The sequence below is a fragment of the Lissotriton vulgaris genome, chromosome 11 (assembly GCF_964263255.1).
Source record: "Lissotriton vulgaris chromosome 11, aLisVul1.2, whole genome shotgun sequence".
In the NCBI taxonomy this organism is placed as follows: Eukaryota; Metazoa; Chordata; class Amphibia; order Caudata; family Salamandridae; genus Lissotriton; species Lissotriton vulgaris.
The window spans coordinates 128,489,742-128,505,616 of NC_141699.1; the positions used below are offsets into that span (position 1 = coordinate 128,489,742).

Here is a 15,875-nt window from a genome sequence, read left to right on the forward strand (position 1 = left end):
GTCCAATACTTATACCCTTTACTATCTTTGAAGTGGGCAGACTTCAAAGGAAAGTCTTTGTAGCGCACAAGACTCTACCTTTCTCTTACCTTGCTCCAGGGTTGGAGACAGCTTTGTGTGAGGTAAGACACAGCCCTATTCAAGTGTCAGTGACAACTCCTCCCGCCACTCTAGCTCAGGAAGGCCCATCAGCGTGGGGATGACCCATCACAATATGCTAAGCACACCTCAGCTCCCTTTGTGTGACTGTCTTGCAGGGTTCTCCGAAATGGGTCCAGGAGGGCCGGATCCATGCCAGATTTTTAAGACAACTACATTTATCTAAATGTGGATATGCTAAAAATCTGCCAATGGATCCGGCTCTCCAGGACCAATTTTGGAGACACCTGGATCTAGGGCGAATGCACAAGACCTGTCATCCCATCCCAGATGTGGATTCTACAGGTAGGCAAAAGAACAGACTGGTTAAGTAAGAAAATGCCCACTTTCTAAAAGTAGCATTTTCAAACATGCAATTTAAAAACCAACTTCACCAAAAGATGTATTTTTAAATTGTGAGTTCAGCGACCCCAAATCTCTAAAAGCTCCCAATGGGAAATTACACTTAAAAGATATTCAATGGCAATCCCCAAATTACCCTATGGAAGAGATAGTCCTTGCAATAGTGAAAAACAAAATTAGCAGCGTTTCACTATTAGAACATGTAAAATACACCAGTACATGTCCTACCTTTTAAATACATTGCACCCTACCCGTGGACCTACCTTAGCTGTGACGTACATGTACCAAAATGGAACGTTTGTGCCTGCCAAGTGCTCTTGCCTGGTCAAAATGGCAGTTTGAAACTGCACATACATATACTGCAGTGGCATGTCTGGGACAGGTTTGCAGGGCTACTTGCGTGGGTGGCACAATAAGTGCTGCAGGCCCACTAGTAGCATTTGAATTACAGGCCCTGGGTACCCCTGGTGCACTTTAATAGGGACTTACTAGTAAATCAAATATGCCTATCCTGGATAACCCAATCACCAATACAATTGATATAGGGATCACTTGCATTTTAGCACTGGTCAGTAGTGATAAAGCACCCAGAGTCCTAAAACCAGCAAAAATGAAATGCAGCACAGTCAAAAACAGGAGGTCAGAAGCAAAAGTACAGGGGAAATCACGCCAAAAGATGGCAGGTCTAACAATTTGTAACAATCAAAAGGTTCCGTGAGCATGCCATGTTTGAGCATGTGACATGCTTTTGCATATCCACTGTTGCATCATGCAGTCGGGGTCCAGTAACATTCATTTCCTTGAAGTGGTACCATCAGGTTTACTTAAAAAGGGAGATATTATCATGTTTGATAGTGCCTTACTGCCAATCTGAACTTTGAATATTTTGTGGTTAGCATACTTTCCTTTAACTCCCACACTATATTTAGCATGTAAACTGGTACTGTTTCCCTCCGAGCCCTGCATATCTTCCCCTTAGTGCACTGTAATGCTGCCTTTCTGGAAAGCACCACAATTCATAGTGCCAATTCAACAGTCAGCATACTCTTAACTAGTTTCCTGTCTGCCATGGTAGGGCTGGCTAGCAAACGCACGCTCTTTCTTCATCTCCTGTTGTCTCAAAGGACATTGTTTTGCAGCACTCTTGCTGCCACAGGAAGGGCCCTGAGTGTCTCTGACTGCCTCACTGTGACAGCTGTTATGAAGAATGGATGTGGTGTGATTTCCCCTTGGGTGCATGGTGTTGGCAGTAGTAGAATTATTGGCAGTAGTAGAATTATTGGGTCGAGGGGGGCTCCCTGTGTAGTTCTGTGGAACTAGAACGGTAGGTCTTCATGGGATAGAAGGATTTACACATCCCAGTCTGGTGCTCCAAGTAGTTAGATGAATATGAACATCTCCATCTTTGATGAGCATAAAGTAAGCCTGGGCAAACTTAGTGTCCCCATGGCCAGAGGCCCATTGGTGTTGTGTTTCTGAAGCATTGTCAAATGGCACACTGTCTCCTCCAGTTGATGCTGGCTGCCTTAGGGTAGTGATGGATTCTAAGCAGACACAGAATGGGATTGCTAGCATTTTCAGTCTCCACAGTGTTTGACAACAATATCTAGCCCTGTCTGGATGGTGTCCGGCTTCAACTGCCAGGGAACCTTAGGTGTGGATCTTTGGCACTCCGGTGCTTATGACGCGGTCCTTTCTTTATATGTAAATTATTTTGTACTTCCACCTAGACAGGATGTATTTTGCCTGCTGTCTTCCTGGACCTTAGTTCTCCAGGAGAACCGTCTCTACTATTTAGTTCTGGGTTCAGTGATATAATTGTATTTTCTGTAATGCCACAGTTAACAGAGGTTGAGAATCTAATGAGCTCTTTTTTTGGGTGGCTTCATAGAGTTGAAGCCATCATTTCACTTGTTTGATGGTTTCGACATCCTACTATATGGTGAAAGTGTGGTGGTCGTCTGCTTTGAGTAGTCTGGAGTTTCAGTATTTATCGGACAACCACGAGCCTCCGACACACTTGAACCATATAGCCTGATGCATGCAGATGTGGAGAATGTTGCAGTAGGCTCTTGAATATTTTTTTTATTTTTTATTTTGATAGTTTTATATAGCGCGAACAAGATCTTTGCAGATATCAGAGCGCTTTACAAGGAGGAGATGAAGTAATAGAATGTAGATAGTTGAGGTAGTTAGGTACAAGGTGCATAGTTACATAGGTAGGTCAAAAAACAGGAGGTACATCATAGGTGAGGTAGTGTCAGTACAAAGTGCATAGTCAAACCGTTGCGCCAATAATATAAAAGTACAAAAGTAAGCATATACTTATTTAAGCGTGCTGCACGTGTTTTTGGAGATAACATAAAGGTGGGCATAGTTGAGGTAGATGCGTGCAGGATGTATAGTCACACAGGTGCATCAGTAGTACAAAAGTAGGGATGGTTGAGGTGGTGTAGGTACAGTGTGCAAGTCACTAATACATCAAAATACAAAACACTAATACGTCAGTAATACATCAAAATACAATGAGGGAACATATACAATCAAAATAAGTCATAATACCAGTAGTACAAGTAGTACAAAGAGGGAACATATACAATCAAATAAGTCATAATACAAGTAGTACAAGTAGACCAAGGGGTCAGGCAGGTATTACAGAGCGGATTCATGAGAGCTACAGGATAATAGATCATGTGTATTTAGCCATGAGGATCGCTTTTACTTCTTTCTTAAACAGTTTGTTGGAGGAGATGAGCCTGGTTTCAGGGAGTGAGTGAGTTCCAGATCCTGGGTGCCATTCCTGAAAAGGAGCGTTTATAGGTTTTTTCCTTCCTGAATCTTCGAGGTTTCAGCAGAAGATTGTTTGTACTTCTAGTAGTTCTAGAGCCACCCGAGATGGTCAGCTTTTGAGTGAGGTAGCTGGGCGAGTTGTGGTGTACAGCCTTGTGAGTCATGCAGGCGATTTTCAGATGTATTCTGGCTTCAAAAGGCAGCCAGTTCAGGGATTTAAAGTCAGGGGAAATATGCGAGTGTTTTTTTGAGCCAGTGATGAGTCTCGCTGCAGCGTTAAGGGACGCTCTAAGGGGTGCCGTTGTTGTTAGGGGGAGCCCGCAGAGGGCGGTGCTTCCGTATTCTATGTGCGGGATGACTATAGATTGTACTGCAGTTTGGAAGTCTTTGGCTGGAAGGAAGGCTTTAAGTTTCCTCAAGGTATTGATTTGGAAGTTCGCTCCTTTGGTTGCCTTGCTGATGTGCTGCTGCATGTTGAGATTGGCGTCAAGTGTTATGCCTAAGGATTTTGCTGAGTCTACGACGATAGGTTGTACATTTAAAGCTGTTAACTGCTTAAGCCATGTTTGAGCCGTGGAGATTTTTGCGGGAGGTGAGATCAGGAGGAACTCAGTCTTCAGGGCATTGAGTTTGAGGTGATTCTCTGCAAGCCAGGATTGGGTGTTTCTGATCGTGGTGTTCAGAAGCATGATGTCCTTGGGGGATTGTATTTTGAGATAGAGTTGGGTGTCGTCGGCATACATGTAAAAGTGAACATTGGATGTCTGTAGCAAAGTAGTGAGAGGTTCCATAACTAGGTTGAACAGTGTAGGGGAGAGGGAGGATCCTTGTGGGACGCCTAGTGATACAGGTACCGGAGAGGACATCAGGTTGTTGCTTTTGAATCTTTGTGAGCGGTTGTGTAGAAAGGAGGTGAACCACTTGATAACAGTCCCTGATATGCCCATTCTAGTGTTTAACAGTTCGAGTAAGTTCTCATGTTTAACTGTGTCGAATGCTGAGGAGAGATCCAGAAGGATGAGGAGGCAGGTTTCGTTTTGGTCTAGGATTTGGAGGGCGTCATCCACTATGTGCGTCATGGCTGTTTCGGTACTGTGCCCTGCACGGAAGCCTGATTGATGAGCGTTGAGGAGATCAAACTTGTCTATGTGTTTAGTCAGTTGTAGCTGTACGCATTTTTCCAGCAGTTTGGCGAGGGTGGGAATATTTGTAATAGGGCGGTAGTTGTTTAGATCAGTGGGGTCTGCTGTTGTTTTTTTTAGTAGAGGTGTGACTTGTCCGACTTTGAGGGCATCAGGGATGGCGCACAGCTGCGGGATTTATTCTGATTGAACATTCTTTATGATAACTCTTTGACAATCAGGGTACCATGGAGGGCAATACGGGACTCAGTTTTGATGCAAGTGACATAGATGAAATTTTGGCAGCTCAACCACTTCTACATAATACGGATCTTACTGAAGCATTGGCAAAAACGGATGATTGGGAAACACTGACTGAAAAGAAACGAGATCAAATACGAACTGCCATACACGGTATAATCATGACCGAATATTTGAGGTCCAAAACTGCTCCGAGGGGCCTATGGGTAAGCAATGCACCGCAAATTTTTTTACACGACCTGGTATTCCGCAAAGATTGGTCTTCCATCTCTTGGAAGTGCACCCTACACTACCTGGTTTTAATCATCAAGACCGCCAAACGCCTCTCAGAGGCCCTCTTGGCAGAAATCCAGGAATGTGAAAACGAGTTAAAGAAAGGAATCAATCCCTTGGTATTCAAGAAAAGATTGGATGAAATAACCAAAGAGCTGGATGAAACAAAAGAATTCATCATGCAAAGTAAACTCCAAAAACTGGGAAAAGACCTCAAGAAATTTAGCCAGGAGAAAATGCACCCCTATACTAAGGATGACTACAACTCCCAGGATCAGATCTCGGATGATGAATCTATTGGCAAAAACTCCTCTATTAATTCATCTCCTAGTTCGGAAGACTACACTACTAAAAGAGGACGGAATAATTTCAGACACCAACGACCGAGAAGGGGCAATAGATGGCAACGACCATACCATCAGAATTACAATATGCCTTACTTCCAACCTTTCATCCCACAATATGGAGGTTGGATGGACCCCTTTAATCAAGGGATGCAGCAGATGCAACATACAGGAGACCAACACCTGCCAGGTCAACAGAATACTCACCAACCAGAGCAGCCTTTTTTATCCAGGGGCCAAAATCAACCCAGAGGCAAAAGGAAGTCGCTCATGTGGCGCGACCAACAGAGGAACGTGCAAACGCGGAGCATGGCTGCCGCCCAACCATCAAGACCAATCGCTAATTGTAAACCTTTGCTACGTTTAGGCCACGCTGAATTTTTTTAAATGCATGGCTGGCGCATTCTGTATCTCGGATGTGGTTGAGAGGCATTGCGACCTGTAGGTTTTGTTTTTGATTTTATCAAACTCTGTGATGAGGAAGAGAGACAAGGCGATAAAGCTTAAAATTAGCACGGGTAATCCTCATTATGGCTCGTGTCCTCTTCCTCATCACAGTAACTGCACCTCACCCTCCCTCCAAGGGTTGGTGGCAACAGTGAAGATTTCTGGAGTACAAACAGGAAGCAAAGAGGGTTAGGTCGCATAATATACACTCCTGCGGGATGAGGTAAAAAAACATGGATGAGTATTTTGAAAGGTTCTCAGCAGGAAACAGAACTGTTTATTTAATGTGAGACTCAGACCCACCAAACAGGTGTCAGAGAGCCTTTGTAAATATCCCAAAGGTGCTAGCTACAGATGTTTGTGTGCAACAGGAAGGTCGCTTGCTGGTATCCAGCTGACTTCATCTTTCATTCATCTTTTGTAACAGGTAATCCCAGTTAGTCTGAATGCCACAAAAATGTTTGCTGATAAGTGTGAAGTAATGAAAAGCTACCGGCATTTTAAAGTGAAACACATTCAGAACCAGACTGACAAAACTGAATTTTACTAAAACTCTAAAACGTAAGGGCTGGTAAAATCTACCAATTAAAATGTAAACTTTCAAGTAGGACAGGGGCATTAAAAAAAAATCCTGTTTTGTTGGGAAAGTAATATAAACACCTTATATGGACGACTTAACTCAGTGTGGGGGAAGTTAAAATCTCATTGTATAAACACTTGTGGCTTACATGGTATGGCTGCATCCTGGAAGAGGGTGCCTCGTGAGCCTTTCATGTACTAAAGGTAAATAAAGGGAGTAAGTCAATCATTAGCTGCTGTGATCTGGATATAATTTGAAGATCAGGGCTTTGGATCATCTTTGGGCTGACTCATCCTTTAATGAATCAGTGGTCGATAAATGATGTACCAGTAGGTAAGATAACTGCAACAACAGTTAACTCGGTAGGAATTGCTAATATTGCAAATGCAAGCGCTAAATAAAAAGTATGTACGTCGAGTAGGGTAATACGATAAGACTACTGCTTTCTAGTTCTAGACAATGCTGAAATTGCCTCATCCAATCAGGAAGTTCGGGATGGGGAGAATAAATATTGTTGCTTGACTGCTTTCTGAGACACATTGCAGACAGCAACAGGGAGTAGGGTGAAATCGGGGCTAAAAATGATATTCTGGGCAAATTGCCATTCCCTGTCATTATATATCTATATCTGGTAATCTTAATTGTCGGGAGCGTTATTAATAACCTATGAAACCAACTGCAAGGAGGACATTCGCTTTGTGGCGCGCGCTATATACTTAAAATGGTCAGAGTAACATTAAATACGCGTGTGTAAAGTTTGTGTCTCTTTAAATCCGTCAGACGCTGTTTTTAATGGGGCGAATTAACTTTAATAAAAAAAAGATATATATACGTCGTCGTCAGCTGCCTCTTATTCAGAGAGGCAGTTCGTGGAAGGATGTTTCTCGGAGCCGGCTAAAGCGAGAGTGGTAGTTTCCCTGATGGTTTTACAAACGTTTTTTTTTCTTCTTCTTCAGTGGGGGAGTGGAAATAGCAGTGCTGCGTGTTTGGCATGCCCCCCAGAGATTAATCACCCGCTCGACTGCTGCCAAGCCATGGAGGGGGGAGAGAGCCAGCCCCGTGCAGCCGAGGAGCACTGTGGTTTTATTAGCCCATGATTCATCGTCTCTCGCCGGCTCTCTCGCTACACCACGTTATTCCAGTAGATTGCAAAATCATAAGCAGGAATGCTGCGGCGAGTTTACGGCTTAACTATGCAAATCGCCAGGAAGGGCTTTTTTTTCTCCGTTCCCTCTCCGGCTGGAGGAGAAATGTGAGGCAGAGCCGAGGTTTAAGCCGCGGGAGAGGAGGTGGAAATACCTAATCCGCGGAGATCTCACCCTTCTTTCGTAATGGAGGCGGAAACCGAGCAGCGGAGGGGGCGATAAGTGAAAGTAAGTGCGTTTACACGACGTTTTTGATATGTATTTGAAATAAAAATGTGCGCGTTGACGGTTTCTTGCGCCTAACGGTGCCAGCTGCCCGTGGCGTGTTTTATTTTTGGGGGACCGGGTAGGTCGTTATTTCTTGTCGTGCCCCCCCCAATTGCCCTCCCCCCGTCAAACTCGTGACTACGTTTTCCTCAGAATGGCGGTTGGTGACTCGCGATCCCGTACGCTGGGGGCAGGCGATAGGGTCTCCACCAGCCAAGGAAAGCGAGCGGGAAAGGTGTATATTACTTTTAGAAAGAGGGAGGAGGGAAAATGTAAGCATTCTGGAAATGGAAGAAGCGTGTGCTTGGCCGGGGAGACCGAGACGGCCTCCGCCGAAACTCTCGCCTCGCGCAGCGGTCTCTTCTGAGTAAACAGAACGGGGGCGGGGCAAGGGTTCCAGACCATGAGTCGTTTTAACGTCACTGCCCTTGGTAGGATAGACACAAAGGAAGGACTGAGATGGGCAGGGTATCTCCCTAAGCGCATGGATGTCACTGGAGGCAGCCATGTTGGAAAGGAAATGCTCCCACGTCAGTTGAGCAACAGCACTTTCACAAAGTATTGTGTTTATTCAAATGAATGCTAAATGTTTTTATTAGTTAACGTGTGTGCAAATCCACAGCTGCTCCTGTTGTCTGGATTTTTGATCGTATCTCTCTAAAAAAAATATGCTGCAACACCATCGTCCTATCGTGATTGTTACAGAAATGTACAAACCTCTGTTGTTTTAAAATACACTGCAAGTCATTTTAAGAAATTGCGTGAATTTGAACTTGTAATGATTTATCATTTTAAATGACCTTGTGAGTTAGCTACTTTCTGTTCTGTGTGTAACCTCTAGCTCACATTTTAGAATCTCAGCAGTGGTGACTCATCCCTCCATGCATTATAAGGGGATAAGATGAGGACCATTAAAGTCAGTTATATGTAGTACTACAAATTGGCAGAAACTGTTAGCTAGTGCTACGTAAAACAATATCTTACGAAGAACGATAGCGTAAAATTCCATGCATTGTCTGCAAATTATTATGATTTAAGTAGGTACTATAGTTGCAATTCAAAATTAATTGTAATCATACTATTTACAATAGCCATTCAGAGCTTCAGTCCTTGAGAAAGCCCAGACTGGGTCCTGGACGTACCGTCTGGACAGCTCACAGTGTTACAAACAAACCAGATGTGAGTAATGTATCGTTCAGATTCTTTTTTTTTTTTTTAGTTCACAAATTTTTTATTGAGAGAGATGAGCAAGCATTACAGACATGAGCATATATCATGCATGGTTCCTGCATCAACAAGAGCAAGTACACAAGTATACGAGCATAACAAAAACAAAGGAGGGGTAAATTAAATTAAGATAATCTGAAATAAATCAATAAGCAATTCAAAACATATCGTAAGGAAAGAAAGATAACACAGGCAGTGCATCAGTACATTTTCAAGGATACAGTCATAGGTGGAGCAAGATGACCACGTAAGTCAATGAGGTCAGCCGTTTGGACAGGTAGGCAACCCGGACTATGGACAGGGTGTATATGTGCATGGCGCATCAGGTAATCATGGTGGTTTAAATAGGTCGAAGTGAGCGTCAAGCGAGGACCACAGGTTCCTATAGGGGGGGCGCCAAGGTGTAGCAGCCAGCGCAATATTGTCGGCTCCTCTGAGGTTCGAAACCCAATTGAGCCAGTGTGGGAAAGAAGCTTTGCCAGTGTCCTTCCAGTTATTCAGTATGAGTTTGACCGCTGCTGTCAAAAGTAAGTCAAGTAGGGCTTTATCATTTTCATTGAGGTTAACAGCTTTGGCAAAACCCATGACTAAGGTTGCAAATTCCCTCGGGAGCGAAATATGTAATACTTTGGTAATAAATGCGAAGATTCTATCCCAGTAGTCGGATACACAGGGGCATTTGAATATTAGGTGTTCTAGGTCCCCACCCTCTGCCGTGCAGTTCCAGCAGGAGTCATCTTCCTTGATGTTGTGCAGGAAGAGTCTCCTAGGAGTCCAAAAAGCTTTGTGGAGAAGCCAGAATTTAGATTGGGATAATGTAGGGCTGATTTTGTGTCGCGATGTAGATTCCCATATTCTGGCCCATTCTGCTTCCGATGTCGGTGTGGAGGAGTAAGAATCCCAGAAGGACTGTGTGGAAGTTGTCAGCTTTGTGGCCTGAGGGCGGATCAGTTTGTATATTCTGGACACCTGATGACCCTGTCTGTTAATCGTGTGTAGGTATCCAGGAAGGGAGGGGGTGACGTTGGATAAATCTGTTTTCGAGAGGGCCACTTTGATGTGTAAGAAGTAATAGAAGTCTATGTTCTGGAGTTGAAACTTTTTTAGTAGGTCATTGAAAGTGAGTGGTAATGGACCATCATACAGCTGATGAGGGAAGTGTATACCCTTCTCAATCCAAGCATGATTATTCATTGGTTTCCCTTTGTATAGCAGTTTTGTATTGTTCCACAGCGATTCCCATCGTGATTTACAAAATTGGTGTGGTAAGAATTTGCTTACATGAAGGAGGGCAGCCTTCGTGTTTCTGAGGATGGTGCCTGAGGATACAGTGGGTTGTGGTTTGGTAGTGAGGAGGGTGGAGGGGGGAAGGCCATGGAGGATGGATTTTTCCACCGACAGCCACACTGGGGTGTAGTCTGAGTGTGGAGTGAGCCAAAAGGCCCCTTGTCTAGCTAAGAACGCGGTTTGATAGAGCTTAAAGTCAGCTAGGTTGACACCTCCTAAGGTTTTATCCAGCCTTAGTTTTTTCATGCTAATTCTGGCTTTTTTCCCTTGCCAAAGGAAAGACGAAATTAACTTATCCAGTTTAGAGAGGAAATCTTTGGAGAAGGTGAGGGGCAGCATAGTGCTTAGGTAGTTGATTAGCGGTGATATCATCATTTTTATAGCTTCAATTCTTCCCCACCAAGTAATAAATCGTGGGGACCAGCCGTCAAGGATTCTTTTAACTTTTGTCATTGTCAACGTTTCGTTGTGTGTGATGGTGCTCATTAATTTATCGGTGAACTCTATTCCTAAATATTTTATAACCCCTGTTTGCCAAGCTAGACCTGAGTTACCAAGAACTTCTTTGGTGGTGAAGATGTTTAGTGGTTTAACCTCGGACTTATCTTTGTTTAGCTTGTATCCCGATAGGTATGAGTACTTGCTGATTGAAGACATGAGTCCCTCGATCGATTTGGCTGGGTTTTCTGTCGCAATCAGTATATCGTCAGCATACGCTGCTAATTTTACCTGAGTATCTCCAAAGGAGACTCCCTGAATATCCTCATTCTTTTTGATGTCAGTTAGAAGTGGTTCAAGGGCCAAAAGGAAAAGTGCCGGCGAAAGTGGGCAGCCCTGTCTGGTGCCTTGGTATAGGCGAAAAGGGTCAGAGAGGGTGCCATTAATTGTTATCCGGGCCGAAGGGGAGGCGTACAGGGCCATCACCATTGTGATGAACGACTGTCCGAGATTGAATGAACGCATACAGTATTGAAGAAAAGACCATGAAACCTTATCGAAGGCCTTTTCAGCGTCCAGGGTAATTGCAACCATCGGGGATTGGGAGTTGTTAGCTTTCTCTAAGATATGGCATAGAAGTCTGGTGTTGTCATTTGACATCCTGTGTTTCAGAAAACCAACTTGGGACGGGCTTATTAGTTTTGGGAGAACAGCATTTAGTCGATTCGCTAGGATTTTGGCATAAATCTTGCAATCAAGATTTATCAAAGAGATGGGGCGGTAGTTTTTGGTGAGGAGCGGGTCTTTTCCCTCTTTAGGGATCACGATTATGTTGGCTTCGCTCATAGAAGGTGATATACATCCACTGGCCGCCGTAGAGTTGAGAACATTATGGAGCGTGGGGGTGAGTTGGGTTTCAAAGGCTTTATAAAAAGATGCAGTGAAGCCATCTGGGCCGGGGGCTTTGTTATTTTTTAAAGATTTGATGGCCTCAGCGATCTCTACTTCACTGATGGTGGAGCCTAACCGTGTTTTTTCAGCATCCGATAGTTGCGGAAGGTCGAGAGACTCAAGATATTCGGTGCAAGCTGCTGTGTCCAGCGATTTGTCGTTCTTGTAAAGCTCTTCATAGAAGGATTTAAATGTAGCTAAGATTTTAGTTTGATTGGTGTGGGTTGTATTTGTGGCATCTTTTATTGAGGAGATGGTTGACAGCTTTTGCTTATGTTTGAGGTACGAAGCCAGCAGTTTACCTGCTTTATTTCCTTCGCAGAGTTTTAGGGCTTTGAATCGATTAATCCAGACGCCCGCTCTTTTACTAGTTATGGTATTGTACTCATACTTCTTTTTAGTGAGAAGGTCGAGTGGTTTGAGGTTTAGAGGATTGGCCTTGTGCTGGTCTTCTAGGATTGTGATCTCTCGCTCCAATTGTTCTAGGTCTTTATTTAATTTTTTATTGGTCTTAGCTCTAATATTAATAATGACTCCACGGATTGTGGCCTTAAGAGCGTCCCATAGAGTATTAGGATTGGTGTCAGCGGTATCGTTTAGGAGTAAGTATTCCTCGATTGCGTCCGCTATTTTGAGTTTGTCCTCTGGGTTGGTGAGAATTTCGTCATTAAAACGCCATCTTCTAGGCGGGCGAATCGACCTGGAGCCTGCAAGTTTGGTATGAATACATGCATGATCGGACACCAGTTTGGGGGCAATACCTGTTTCTTCGATCAGGTGTGCGAATGAGGTGGATAATAGTATGAAATCAATACGCGAATAGGAGTTATGTGGGGCAGAGTAGAAGGTGTAGTCTCTCCCATCGGGGTTCTGTAGACGCCAAGAATCTTTGAGACAGTAGCGCTCACAGAGACGGAGAAGTGCCCCATGTGACCGTGAGTGGTGGAATGAGCACTTGGATTGTCTGTCTATTAAAGGGTCTAGGGGAAGGTTAAAATCGCCCCCCACTATTAATAATTCATCTTGGGAGATATGTTCGATGGAACGAGAGACTGAGTCCCAGAATGTGGGATCATCGGAGTTAGGGCCATATATATTCACTACGTGAATGGGATCATCTTCTCTGCGTAAGTGAGTCACTAGTAACCTACCCTCTGTATCATGAGTGTGTGATAGCAGTGTCAGGTTGGCATTCTTAGATAGCAGTGTGATTACACCACCCTTCTTATTTAGCGCAGGAGAGGACAGGACGTGGGACGACCAATGTATGTTAAGGAAACGTAAGTCCTCTTCAGAAAGTTTGGTTTCCTGTAGAAGAACGATGTCACCTTTTGTTTTTGCTAGATAGTCGAACACCTTTCGCCTTTTCACCGGATGGTTAAGCCCTTTGACATTTAGTGATATTACTTTAAGATCGTCTTTAATTGAGTTGGAGTTAGCCATCGGTGAAATGTATTATCGCTCGGTGGGAAGTTGGCGGAGTGATGTACGACGGATGAGGTGTTGTGACAATATCGGGCGCCTTATCATGACAAAATCGGTTAAACTTCAAAGCAACCTTCAATGACAAGACATATAAGTACAAGTGTTGTGATGCGTGCCTGCAGCCTGGGGTGTGGAAACAATAAGGGATGAACTGTGCTTGTTGTGGTGAGTTGTGTCTGGTAACACTGTGATGCATGAACATTTGCATAAAAAACAGAATATAATACAAAATGAGAAGGAACCTACGGAGACTTTGCCAAGTGACTGCTCCTACATCCTCTCTCTTTTCCCCTTCCTCTAGATGCCCCCTCCCACTCCCCCCTCCCTCCCACCCCCCCAAATACGTACGTAGGGAGTACGACGACAGTACCATGCTACGCAAAACAGGAATAACAATAACAATAATGAGTGCATATTATCAATCCCAGTTGAAAGTAGACGGTTCGTATAACCAACAAGAAAATGGTATAGAGCAGATTCTAGCAGAATATGAATAACAGGCCATAACAAGATTGACCTAATATGGAGTAGATAAGCAAAGAGCAATTATGAGATTATGAGAGTAACTAATAGACACAACCATGGTATACCCGTTGAGATGCGCTACCCCCATCATGTATTAAGTTTGTGGAGTGTTAAGATCCAGAGTGGAGGTGCTTAACTTGGGATGAGCAAAATGTACATGAGTACCCAATGGTCTAAATGTAATAACTTGCGTGAGTCAAAGGCATACAAACATCGTAAAACATCGTAAGAGTCACATGCTAGAGGAAGACACTGTGCTGATCAAACGAGGCCCCGCTTGCAAACTCACGGTACTGTTGAATCGCCGAGCCTGGTAGCCTGGTAGGCAGCGCTTAGGAGCCCGCGCTAAGAGCCGAGTATAGTTCTACCTAGGATGATCCCGTTGAGGCAACCGATGCTGGACCGCTGGAAGAACGTAGAGTGACATGGACCTAACTGGCTCCATCTTGTTGAGACGGACTCGTGGTCTTCCTTTTGTTTGAGAGACCGGTTGATTGGTCCATTTCTTGCGTTGGGCATTCTTCGAGAAGATGTGCCAGGTCTCTCGGATCGGTGAAGAATCTTGGGCGGCCATTTATTGTGATTCTGAACTTGGCTGGTCCTGCAAAAGAGAAGGGGATGTGCTTGGATCTAAGCCTAGGGCGGAGGTCCAGGAAGCCCTTGCGTACATCCATTGTGTCTTTGGAGAAGTCTTGCGTGAAGATGATCTTGTGGCCTTCCCATGTAATGGAGTGATTTTTCCTCGCATACTGGAGAATCAGGTCAGCGTGCTGATATCTGAGTGGTTTGCAGATCATTGGCCTGGGGCCTTTAGCATTCTTGCTCGTGAAGGTAGGGATTCTATGCGCCCTGTCCAGTTCGAGGCCATGTGGAAACTCAGTCTTGGTAACCATGGGGATCCATGCTTCTAGAAAGGCCACGCAAGAGTCAGCATCATTCTCCGCGTTTTCTGGTATGCCGAAAATTCTAACGTTCCCCCGTCTGTTTCGGTCCTCTAACTCCGCATTATGGCGTCTGAGGGTGTCGGTGGTGTCTTCCAGGCGTTGGATCCTGGTCGCTGACTGTCGCGATAGATCCTCCACATCGCTAATCCGTTGTTCCGCGGCTCCCAGGCCTGAGGATAAAGCGCTCATGTTGGCCCTAATTGCGGTCATTTCGAGTTGCATTGAGTCTGTGTTAGCTTTGGTTGATTTGGAGATATCCGTAAGGTCTGACAGCTTCTTCAAGATCATCTCCATTGTAGCCGCCATGTCTGCTTTGCCTTTGATGGGCGAGTCGGAAATCAGAGGCTCTGGTTTCACTTTTTTTATGGTGTTCCTGTCTTCTCTGAATGACATTGTGCTAGGGACGTTTGGCACTATTAACCTCGCTGATCTTGTGTAGCAGGAGCTTGGTTCAAGAGGGTCCAGATGGCGTGTATGATAGAGCAGTGGTCAGTGTCCAATGCGTGGGCAAGAGATGGTGGTCAGGTTCGAGACCTCATCAAGTAAGGAAGAGCTAATGGGACTCACTTATAGAGGGCTGCCTCCACGTAGAAGTAATAGCAATGGCAACACCCCATCACTCATTCCCCAGCTTCCTGCCTCCACGTAGTAGTAATAGCAGCTCCCCAGAGTTCATTCCTCATGGTGGCAGTGGTGAAAGTAATTTGTTGGTCTGGGGGCTTATGTTGGACGAGGTTACTGCCTCCTGACTGGGTTTCGTCGGCTTGTTAGGGATATCAGGGCCAATGAGGTGTTCTCTCTACTCTCCCTGTACTTAGCTGTGCAGGAGCGTGGTTGATAGAGATACCTCTGATGTTGGAAAACAATGTGTGCCAGTCGAGAATAGGCTAGGTGCTGGTTGGTTCACCTCATATAGTGTCTTATATAGTGGGGACTATCAGATGAGCTCGAGTGAAGCATTTATTATTTATTTATTTAAAATATTTATATAGCGCGACTGTCACCTGGCAGGTATCCTGGCGCTGATAGCTACTCCTGTGGTTTATTGACGGGGGGGAGCTGAAAAGGCCGGTTATTTGTTTTATCGGGACAGGGGAAAGAGCCAAGTTTTGATACGTTTCCTGAATGGGAGGAGGTGAGGGATATGGCGAATTTCGGCAGGTAGACTGTTCCAAAGCTTGGCTGCAGCTACTCTGAACGATCTTCCTCCCATCCTGGCCTTCTTACATCTAGGTACTCTCGCGAGGCAGGCAGTAGTGGACCTAAGTGTTCTGGTGGGGGTATACCAG

The 15,875-nt window shown here is 44.7% G+C and overlaps 1 protein-coding gene across 15 annotated transcripts in view; it reads left to right on the forward strand.

The window, feature by feature from the left end:
• The window catches only part of NCOR2 (nuclear receptor corepressor 2), a 1,233,371-nt gene that overhangs the window by 808,717 nt on the left and 408,779 nt on the right, over positions 1 to 15,875 (forward strand). For 2 of the 15 annotated variants that reach the window (XM_086942894.1, XM_086942896.1), the window contains exon 1: positions 7,174 to 7,690. The exons of 11 other annotated variants lie outside the window; for them this stretch is intronic. The gene's annotated coding sequence lies outside the window, so the exon portion shown is untranslated. Of the gene's footprint in view, positions 1 to 7,173; positions 7,691 to 15,875 lie in introns of those variants that run through there. 2 more of the 15 variants (XM_086942895.1, XM_086942897.1) reach the window with 1 other exon arrangement.